The sequence below is a fragment of the Fukomys damarensis genome, unplaced genomic scaffold (genome assembly GCF_012274545.1).
Source record: "Fukomys damarensis isolate Sample0158 unplaced genomic scaffold, DMR_v1.0_HiC HiC_scaffold_5, whole genome shotgun sequence".
Taxonomy (NCBI): domain Eukaryota; kingdom Metazoa; phylum Chordata; class Mammalia; order Rodentia; family Bathyergidae; genus Fukomys; species Fukomys damarensis.
In genome coordinates this window covers 40,174,506-40,186,146 of record NW_022900917.1, presented here as the reverse complement: position 1 = coordinate 40,186,146, position 11,641 = coordinate 40,174,506, and the positions used below count along the sequence as shown (strand labels likewise).

The window sequence follows — 11,641 nt, the reverse complement described above, 5'->3', positions numbered from 1 at the left end:
TTTTAGATACTGAGAGAGACTTTCTGCAATTATGCGCTTGACTTCCATGAAAAATTCTTTCAAAGAAAATCCTGCCTGTTGTCCTTAATATGATGTCTCACGGTTTCAAGTCCTTGTATACCCCTTCTTGAGTAGTACCAGGCTAGAACACTTTGCCTACCCTGCTGGGCATAAAAGATCTTGTAGAATTCCCTTCTTTTTATTATGGAACCAAAATTGTCTGGTGAGCAAAAGATATGTTTGTGGCTACAGAGTATTTTGCCTCTATCCTCTGCTGTTGTCTTGCAATATTCAACAGTCAGGCACAGCAGGATTCAGTCCTTCCCAAATTTGGGAAAAAAGTCAGAAAATGTCACTTTCCAATGGTGAATTAAATAAGAGACAGAGTTCCTTTTTTGCTGCTGCAGCGGCAGCCATGACTCTGCTCAGGCTTCAGAAGAGGCTGGCCCCCAGCATGCTCCCGTGTGGCACACAGGTCTGACTGGACCCGACTGAGTCCAGTGAAATCACAACTCCAGTTCCCCTCAGCAGATCTGGAAGCTGATGATGGGCGGATCCCCTGCAAGCTTGTGACTGTCCATCCCAGGGCGCCATGCCGGAAGAACACCTTGGATCGCCGGAAGGTCAGGCACACGGGCATCGATAAGCTGAAAGGTACAGCAAAGGTCTGGATGCGGAAGAAGGTGACACGAGTGCAGAGGGTGTGGAGGATGGAAAGGATGCACAGGCTGCTCCGGAGACACTGGGAATTTAACAAGATTGACCGCTACGTGTACCACGCGGCCCGTACTCGGAAGTGAAGAAGTGTGCTCAAGAGCAAACGGATTCTCACGGAGCATATCCACAAGCTGAAAGCAGACAAGGCCCGCAAGAAACTCGGGCTGACCAGGCTGAGGCTCGCGGGTCCAAGACAGAAACGTGCAAGTGCTGTGAAAAGTGCTTTTGGGCCAAGGAGGAGGAGACCAAGAAGAAGCGACCCTGTGTGTACACAGTGAACTGAATAAAACAGCCATTGTCCCCTCAAATAAAAAAAAATAAATAAATAAAAGAGAAGGAGAAAATGTTATGCGTGAACTTGTCATCTGTTTGTCGCCTGAAGTGAACCTTCTGGGTGAAGTCTAATTTGTACACTGCCTACAAAGCCATTATACTCCCCAGGTGCCCCAAAGAAGATACAGGATTGCTCCCAAATTCAATCAAAGCTCTGGACCTTCTCTCTGAGCCCAGTAAAAGTCACCAGAATCTTTGGTGGTGTTTTAGTTTTTAAGGAAAAGAATGCTATAATCTGTTTATTATGTGTAGATCATGTGCTTAAAGAGATTATTGTATTATCAATAAAAGATGGTGGTGATTTGCCTAAATCTGGAAAAAGACCAGAAGGCTAATTGATCAAACTGTCAGCACTGGGCATGTGACTGTCCCTCCTGTCTTCTTTGAGAGCTATGCCTAGAAATGGAATTGGGAAGTGTAGGTTATCACTGATTGATGACACTTCTCTTTAGTGTCACATGACACTGTATTCACCCTGCCCTTTAAATATCAGTTAGGTTTCTCATGTGACTTTTCCTTTAGGGGAAAGAATGATCTCACCGTGGCCGAGAGCCACTCAGAGCCTTAGGGAGTTGTATTTTTCACTGTATATTAATAAATTGGTGTTTCAGATCAGTCCCATGGGTATTTTGCTGTCAGTCTCTAGAAACTGATCACTCTGCATCACTTAAAAAGACAAATCTTAGAGTGTTGAACTTGCACAGGTGGACCTTGCAGTTTTCAGGATACAGCCAAGTAGGGTTAGTCTGGGACAGTTGGTATCTCTGCCCTGGCTCGCTTGTTGCCAGGACTAGAAGATCAGGGAAATTAAGCCTCCATTTTTCCATGCTCTCTCTAGAGAGACAGATATTACCACATTCCCATGAGGCTAGGCAGTGTTCTGTGCCTTTATAAACTCGAAGAGAGTGGGAAGAAAGCAATCAGATGGACTAAGGAATTAGTGAATATAACCACTGAGATTTTGTGAGGTTTCCTAACTCAGCTCCAATTATGATGTCACTAGCGCAACATCATCAAAGGTACTTGACTTGTGTTATTTTCTTGGCCTCAATCCAGTTCTGTTAAAACCTGAGGATGACATTTTATTCTTACATCTCACACTCTTGGCAAATATCCAGAAGAACACACGCTCCCAAAGTAGTCACGTTGTTTGAAGTCTGTCTTATTCAGAGGGGTGAGTTAAGGCTCTCTGCTAAGGAAATATCTTCACATCTACAGAAAAGTGAAAACATAGAGTCAAAATACGGCTATTATTTAAATTCATACTCATGTCTATGATGTTTGTAATTTAACATATGAATTTTTATGTGGCTGTAAAAATTCTCATCTAGAAGAAATAAACCCATTCCCAAAGTTATTAGGACCCAGACAATAAAAAGTTTTAATTCGACATACCTTGTTTGTTCTCATAAAATCTAAAGACAACGTTAACTATTTTTCCCTTCCCTGCTTGAGCTATTTCATTGAAATATTGTCACAGAAAAACCTAATACTTTCTGAGAAACAGGTAATACTTTTCCAGAAAGGGGGAAAAAGCTCAGTCACCCTTCGCTGACAGATGCTGCCCTCTCCTTTACCTGAAGAAAAAAAAAAAGCAGCAAATCCTCAAGAGCCAGCCCAGAAAATGCCCATGGGCACCAAACCTGCAGTCTCAGAAACCACTAAGACGGTGATTGCTTTTCATTGACACTCTCTTCCCCTTTGCCAGAAATGTAAAGAAGATGACCTACCTCATAAACTCCTGGCTACCTTTGCTCCCCCTGAAGTCACAAGTTCTTTGTTTATCTTTTCTTTTTGAACCCTGCGAAAAGTATATCAAAGTGATTCAGCCTGCCAAAAGTTTGTGCACTTAGGAACTGGCACTGTGACAAAATGCCTGCGGAGAAGAGAAAAGGATTTCTGTGTTTCTTAGTGTTGTTCCCTCCCTTGAGATGTTTCCAGAGACTTGAAAGGCGGGCTGTGCTGAGAAACTGATTAAAAGTCTCCCATTAAAATTGAAAGTTGGTGTGAACCTCTAGCTCTCCCTGATTTCCCTCGCAGCCCAGTGTAGCAGGTAGCTGGGATCACTTATCACAGAAACTAGAGCTGGAAATGACCAGTCCAGCCCTTTTACCTGGCAAGGGAAAGATTTGCCTTGTGGTCTCCATTGTTTAGTCTGGTTGAATCTTGAAACATGCTTCAGGAAGAGCACATCCTAAGTTTCCTTTGGGAGCTCCCTCCACAGTTGAAAACGTAGGAAACTGGTTCTGCTAATAAGTCGGAGATTTCTTTTGGTTAGGTTCATCCCGTTATTTTGAGATAGTTCTGGCTTCCTCTGTGTTTCGTGGTCTTAGGAAATTATTTCATTCTGCACTTTCTCCACATCTGAACAGGGGAATTGTAGCATCATTAAAATACTGGAAAAGACTAGAGTGCTGGGGCCACAGAGAAAGTTTAAAGTATTTACTCCATTACTAGTCATATGTGGTTTCAACATTAATTCAGAAAACTCTGGTTTTGTTTTGTTTTTTTCCAAAATCAAAAGAAAGCATTGTTGGAGGTTGAAGTTGGCCTGCACTGTTGTGGAGATGCTGTGACCAGAACCTAGAGAATAATCCAGCCCCAGTAATCTGAACTATGCTGATGCTGTCTGATGGGCTCCTTAGCCAATAGGAGAAACCAATGGTGGTTTGAGGGAGTGAGCACCTCAGTAATCAGTGACACACAGCTATGCGGTGTGTAAGTGACCCTGAACACTTGTGTCAACACTGTTCCAGGTCCTCATGTCACCAGCTTCCCTGTCTAGTGCTCTTACTGTTACCCATTCCCCTCTAAGGTTGTCACCCTGAGAAGCATTTGCCAAACTGTTGAAACTGCTGAGCTGTTGGCTGGCTGCCCTCTTCCTGTCTAGCTCAGGGCATTTACATATTACAGCATGCATGGCTATTAAACTGAGGGGTCTTTTCCAGTTCCTGAGTTCCAGATGCTTGGGATAGAAATAACAATTGGGAAATGTTTTCTTTTTCTCTGTGGTGGTACTGAGGAAAGGGAGGCCTTTCAAACGGCATGACATATAACAATTGACATCTGAGAGCCAAGTGATACATAGATTTAGTCTTCATCTCCCATTAGGCAGGTACTATTGTTCTTATTTTATAGAAAGCAAACTAGGTCTTAAGGAGTTTAAGTAACTTGGTCATTGTTTGTAAGGGGTGGATTGTGTTTGCATTTATGCATTTGGACTTCAATCTACTTATGTTTTCCTAAATCATTATGTAGCCTTAGTGATGATGGTGATACCACTAACCATACCAGCAAACATTTGTTGAGAACTTATGTACCAGGCCCTGTGATAAAACTTTCATGTGTGTTATCCTATTTCACCCCCAGAATCATCATATCTAATAATCCCTTTATATATATGAGGAAAACAAAGCACAAAGAGGCCAAGGTTAGATTCATGCAAAGTTGTTTCCTTTAAGGTTATGTTTGATGTTACATAGCTAGCAGGTTGCAGAGCTGTGGATTCAAACTCAAGTGCACTGACTTTAAAATATGCATTTGTCTTACATACATTTCTTCCTTGATGATGCCATCTTTCTTCCCTTAGAGTGGCCCTGTCATTACAGTGGACATTATGTGGTTATTCAGACATTAATTTAGAAACTGGTTCACTCTGTGCTCTAACATTATGTAATTATTTATACTCCAGGTAGAATCAAATGTTTCTCTCTTTGGTTTCTTATTTCTTGCTATACATGCAAAATAATGATCTGAAAGTCCAACAGTCTTGTCTTTCAAAAGATCCTGTGAATTGATCACATAGTGGCCTAAAGACAGGGTTTGTTTTTTTTGAGAGAGAGCAAGAGAGAGATTTTAGCTTGAAAGTCAACTGAGTTACGGATGCTAGGTGCCTATTCTCAATGAACTGAGAGCCATTGTTCTGAGGGAAGAGGGAATCCAGTAAGACAGCCCTCAGTAAAAAAGTTGAGTCATGAGTTGAGAACACGAGATGACAAGATATTTAAAGGGCTGAGCATAGAAATGTAAAGAACACTTCTACTCGCTGCTTTGCCACACTGTGGCATGAACAACCCTGCTTGATTACTCTTACAGATGAAAGAATTATTCTTCATTTCCCAGGCATTTAACATTCCTGGGTTCTTTGTGCTCCGTTTACCAAAATATTTAGTTTAGGGATAATCACAAAATCCAATTGTGGATTTTGCAAAAGCAATTGATTTGAAGGAGACTTTATTTCCTCAGGGATTTAAATCTGGAATCATACAGGCTCTTTCTGTTGGTCATTACAGGAGGCCTGAAAATGAAGCCATGTGGAAGAACAGTAGATCTGAGGGACTGAGTCTTAGTCTGACTGGATTTTATGACAAAATACCATAGATGGCGTGGCTTATGAGCAATAGGAATTTATTTTTCACAGATCTGGATGCTGAGAAATCCAAGATCAAGGCACAGGCAGATTTGGTGAGGACTTACTTCCTAGGTGGTCATCTTTTTGTTGAAATTTGACCTAGTGGAAGGGCACAAGATCTCTCTGGGGCCTCTTTTATAAGGAGCTAGTCCCATCAGGAGGGCTCTACCCTCATGACTCAATCATCTCCCAAAGGCCTCATCTCTTATCACCATCACCTTGGAAAGTGGTATTTCAGTATATGAGTCTGATGATGTTATGGGAGGTAGGTCACAAATATTTAGCCCATAGCACACAAAGAAATACCATCGAAACCTCTTTATCAATATTTTTTGCTGTTTGTTTGTTTTTGTTTTGTTTTTTGAGACAGGGTCTCACTAGGTAGTTGAGACTGACCTGGAACTCACTATATATCCCAGGCTGGTCTCGAACTCACAGTGATCCTTCTGCCTCAGCCTCCCGAGTGCTGGGATTACAGGCGTGCGCCACCATGCCCAGCAATATTGTTTCCTGTTTAAATCAATCTGATTTGGATTTTCCAACCCTTGCCACTCCAGTGTTCACAGTAGGATTGATGGTGACAGATTGGGTCTTTTAAAAGTTAGATTTATCAGTATTTGAAAGTGAGTATTTGAAAGGATATGGAGTGAGGTTCTAATAGTACACCATTTCCAGGAGCAGGCTTAGGGGTGAAATTTTTCTAATACATTTTTATTTGTTAAAACATTTATTTCTATGTTAATAGGAAAATATTATATATACAATTTTAATATTTCCTAAAACTGCCATGTAGCAGTCTTGTTATTACACTGCTGCTTTGTCTCCAGCCCCTCCATATTCCAGGTAGAAGCCATGCATTTACTCCTCTAAACTCCCATGATAATTGTAAGAGAGCTCACAGATGTGCTTTAGCCCTCACACACCTCATTCATCTTCCTTCTATAAGGTAAGGTTCAGTCTTGTCTCCTGTCACTTGAGTTAGCATCTCTTCTAAGCCAGCATGTTTCTAAATGCGCTAATCTTGAGAGGTCAGCTACACAGTTATTTGTCAAATAAAATAGTAAATGCACTGTGATAACTGCAAACTGGGAGGTGATGATGACTAATAGCTTCCAGAGCTGAGATGGTGTTCAGTGGGGCTGGGGGTGGGGAGCGCACAAGTGTGTGTGACAGATTTGCTTTCTGGTATATTTGCTTTCTGCTCTGACACACATGCCATTCATGGGAGAAGTAAATGGGAAGCCTTATTTGAATAAAAGCCCCTCAGGTAGGCCAGAACCTCCACTTAAACCCAAGGTCACATTTGTCCTCTATCTGGCTGCTGTGCTTCTGGGTAGGAGCAAGAATTGCTCATGAGGGGGAGTGAACAGGGAAACGTGGGTCCCTTAAAATGCCTGAATTTACTAGCTACTCTGAATTGGTTTCCTGTATTTCTTCTTGGGAGGAACATTCAGAGCAAGTGACAGAACAAAACAAAACAAAACAAGGCTACTCTGGCTTTTGCAATATCCTGGGGGTAGGAAGTGAGGAAGGGAGGTTTCTAATCTTTCCAAAAGTCTTTAAAATGAAAGCCTGAAGAGAAAGCATCTACGCTTGTGGGTGTGCGCATATGCTTTCTTGATGTTTCTTGTGTGCCACTCAGTTTCCACTTTTAATGTTGGTTACATGTAGTCTAAATTCTTCTGGAAGCACATTCTTCGCATTTGCCACGCATCCCAGGTGAGTCCTGCTAGCTCATAAAATCACACTGGTCCATTCTACTCAAAAAGTTTTTTCCACAATAATTTTAACTATAAGGAGAGTTAGGGTTGCTACTGATTATTCTGTTAATCAAGGTGAACTTCCATAGAAGCAAGAATTGGAAAATGGGGTATTTCTGTGAACAGACGTGCATATTTTCCTCTGTGCCTTTCTGCATGAGTCATTATATGCTACTAAGTAACATACACTATTAAGTAAGACACTAATAATATTTTGCTTCTGAGATTTTATGGCATGTGCTATTTTTTTCATTATGAATGTTTAGACATCTGTAGATAAAATCTTAGAAAATAAAAGGGTAGAGGCTAGTGGATGGAGCCCCCATATGCCCATCACCGAGATTGATGTACAATTCCTTTATTTTTTGAAGTACCTGAAATTTAACCACAGACCTACAACATTTCATCCCTAGTTAGTTACTTTTATGCATCTCTAAAATAATTATTGCTAGCAACAATGCTATTGTCATTTTACCTATAAAACTCACTAATACTTACCAGTAAACATAGGTGACAATATTTTAACTTTAGATTGCAGTGATAATATTTTATGTTGTTTTTAAGATTATGCCCAGAATTATCTGAAGTTTTGTATCATTATCAATAGGTAATTGCTTTGCTTTTTATATTTGGCAAAACCTTGATGTTGTATATGGAAGAACACATTTCTTGTATTCGGTTTAGCGGTTTCAATGAAAAGCTCATTGAATGAATCTGTATCAGTTCTTTCCCCACATTCTTTAACATAATGTTTTCTTGTTCAAAATATATGTGCTTTTGGCCCCGTGAAAAATCATTTATTCCTTTGAGACTTTTTAAAGAAATAGATGGCTTACTGTGAGAACAGCTGAATCTCCTCTCAAGCCATACCCCCGGCACACATGGAACAGATGACTTATGAAGCTGTTTCTATTCTACGGGGTTCAAGTCACTAATGTGTTAGATAGTTGAGTATAAGAATTGCAGTGTTAGACTTTCATAAATACTCTCTCTGAGTACCTTGTGAGAAGCCATGTGTTTTGACAATGTCTGTGGATGCTTTATAACAACAACTACTAAAAGGTGACCAACACAAAAGGTCATCTTGGACACTTGGAAAAAGCTTATGAATAAAAGGCATGTGTTGAGTTCCAGCTTTCTGTTTATTCACTGCGCAACCTTGGGCCAGCTACTGGATTTTTCTGAGCTCATTTCTCAATTTGTTAAATGGAGTGAATCATAACGTTATGAATATTAAATAAGATAAAACCATTTGAGAAGTACATTATTGAGATAGGTGATGTTATGGGAGTGCATTTTATTCTTTATTGACATAGATGTTGTGTTGTGGACTGAATTTTATCCCACCTCCCAGTTCATATTGCAGACCTAATATCCAGTGTGACTGTACTTGGAGTTAGGACTTTTGGGAGGTAATCAAGGTTTGATAAATCCATAAGGGTGGAATCCTAATCTGAGGGGTTTGTTGGCCCTATATGGAGAAGATGACATTGCTCTTTTTCTTCTTCTTCTTTCTATGAACATGTGCAGAGCAAAGGCCATCTGAAGACACAGGGAGAGGGCAGCCACTGGCAAGCCAAGAAGAGGACTACACCATGCTGGTACCTTGATCTTGGACTTCCAGCCTTCAGAATTATGAGTAAATATCTTTCTGTTATTTAATTCACATGGTGAATGGTATTTTGTTGTAGGAGCCTGAATTGATTAACATATGATAAATCTTGGCTATGTGACAGTGATTTTCAGTGTTTGTCCATGTGCACATAGCTAAATGCACTGTTCTGGCTTGATATATAGACCTAGAGCTCGTGAATGTGACCTGATTTGGTAAAATGGTCTTTGCAGATATAATTAAGATCTTTAGATAAAATCATCCTGGATTATCCAGGTGAGATTTGCAAGAGGCAGAAGAGAAGATACAGAAGGGCAGAAAACTGTGAATACAGAATTGAACATGGCAGTGATGTAGCCATAAGCCGAAGGATGCTGGGAGCCATCTGGGAGCTGGAGGTGGTGAGGAAGGATTCTCCCCCAGTGACTTTGGAGGGGCATAGCCGTGTGAATACCTTGGGTTTGGACTTCTAGCTTCCAGAATCGTGAGAGAATAGGCTTATGTTTTCTTTAAGCCACCTGACTTGTGCTAGTTTGCTGTGGAATTCTAGGAATCTAATGCACAGACTCTTTTTTTTTGGTATATTACAGTACATAATTGGTATATTATTGTTTTGGTATTTATTGTGCACCACTTCCTATCAGATACATTAACTATACTTCAATGATTTTGTATCTTCCAGAAAGGCAAACATAGTTCTGGGATTAAATTCCCAAGCCATGAATGCTCTGGCATCAAAATGAATAGTTAGCAGTATGCCAATATATTTTTGGTTGACTGCAGAGTAGTCTTCCAGGTTAAGAATATTAGCTCAGTTTTCAAACATAAAATGACAGTGATAATGTTGAGAGAAAAGGCAACTTTTAGTGTGAACAAGGTTCTTTAAGGTCTGTACTACTGGCACCAGGGTAGGGTGATAAAGTATTGTTATGAAGGGTGGCGCTCTGTACATGGTAGAATTGGAAGCATCCCTGTCTACTGCTCACCAGATGCACCCACCCTTCTCCAGTGTGATCACACCGAAAAAGTGTCCGGACATTACCAAATAGCCTTGGTGGCCGGGGCAGAGTCGCTCCCTGTTGAGAACTGCTGGTTAAAAAGACGGGAAGAAGTATAGGGTCTGTGGAAAGGATGACAACGTTGCCCAAGAAAAATATTAGTAGCACAACAAAATCAGCGGAAGGTTTTCTATGGGGAACTACTTTCCTAACAATGATAACTGTTTCTACTTTAAACCTAAATGAGAGCGGATCTATATGAGAAAAGGTCTGTCTTTTTTGTTGTTGTTGTTGTACCAGGGATTGAACTCAGGACCTTGTGCTTGTGAGGCAGGCACGGGAAAATGTCTGTCTTGATTATTGCTCTGACGGTTATTTTGGGGGTACTGGAGATCGAACTCGGGTCCTTGTGCTTGTGAGGCAGGTAGTGGAACAACTGAGCTAAATCCCCGGCTCTGCTCTGACAATTTTTAATGTCAAAGAGGATCGTTCTGGGACAGAAGGGAAATATTATCTGTCTGTCTGTCTGTCTGTCTGTCTAGCTAGGTAGCTATCTACCTATAGGTACACACATGTACATACACATGCAAAACATAGGCTCATAATACAGACATATGTGTCTAGGATATGGATAAGAATTCTTACACATTTGTAGGTATACATGTATGTATATATGTGCATACATATTTAAGTGTTAATTAACAAAGAGGGCTACAAAGACAATATAGTTTACTGTGTTGCATAAGAATTCTTAATTTCTAATGAGAAAGTTCTACTTTTCAAAAGGGCCACAATTCACCTTAGTACACATATAAAAAGTTCTAAATGGAACAATAGTGTTGTATTGTTCAAAAACCCTCACTTTCCTCACAAAACCAAGACTCAGCTAATGTGAAAACAGAATTCTGTTCTTTCATTTGTTCTCTACAAAGTGCTTATTACCTATTTGGAACTTTCTGATCTTCCGCATGCGATCCTGTGAGTCACACAGCTGAGAACCACTCTCTTTACGCACACTGTTGCCTAATGTGCTTTATAAGTCATGGATAATTACAGTGAATCTGTTGTTCTAAAGATACACTGTGGTAAGTTTGGGATCTTTTCCTTCTAGAAAAATGTTCACAGCAGGAAAAAGTTTCCTTTGAGAACATTTAAATTCTTCCTAGACTAGAGAAATACTTGCCTTTACCTTTAAAGTGTACATTTGAAAGGATGTAGCCACCCTGAGAGTGGCCAGGTCTATTTCCTGGCTGGGGAATTGGACTGATCAGGCAGACACAGCAGCTGCCTGATGTTGCATTAATGGGACACCAGTTCCTAGAGTTTGCATCCATCATAAGATAAGCTCTGGACACAAATCAAGGAATTTCATGGAGAAACTCTTGCGGTCCTATCAAGCAAGAGAACTTGTAGGAAGAATCTTCTTGAAATTGATTTGTAAAATTAAAGTTCATAGATCACAAGTGTTTCAAAGGTCATCAGCAGATGTGAAAAGAACTTTAGGTTTTAAATGATGAAAGGTAAATCAGCATAGAGCTGTAGAAAGATGATATCAAATGAACAGACAGCAAAACGATTCTTTGAGAAAAATATTCTTTAGTTTGAGAGAAACATAGTTTTTGGCAGAGTCCTTTTTTGCGCTAGTATCATGTTCTCAGTTGGGAATTATTAAGAAAGTATTTGTGGTGTGGGGTAGTCATATAAGGCTGAAGTCTAGTTTTGAGCCGTCTCTCACATGTGCGCAGTTTGAGAAATAACTCTGTTGCTTGAAATAATTTAAAGATCCAGTTCTGCCTACAGACTGCTCTCA

At 40.3% G+C, this 11,641-nt stretch overlaps 1 pseudogene; it reads left to right on the top strand.

The window, feature by feature from the left end:
• Positions 1 to 415: 415 nt before the first annotated feature.
• Positions 416 to 1,000, top strand: LOC104851726 (annotated as a pseudogene).
• Positions 1,001 to 11,641: the final 10,641 nt, after the last annotated feature.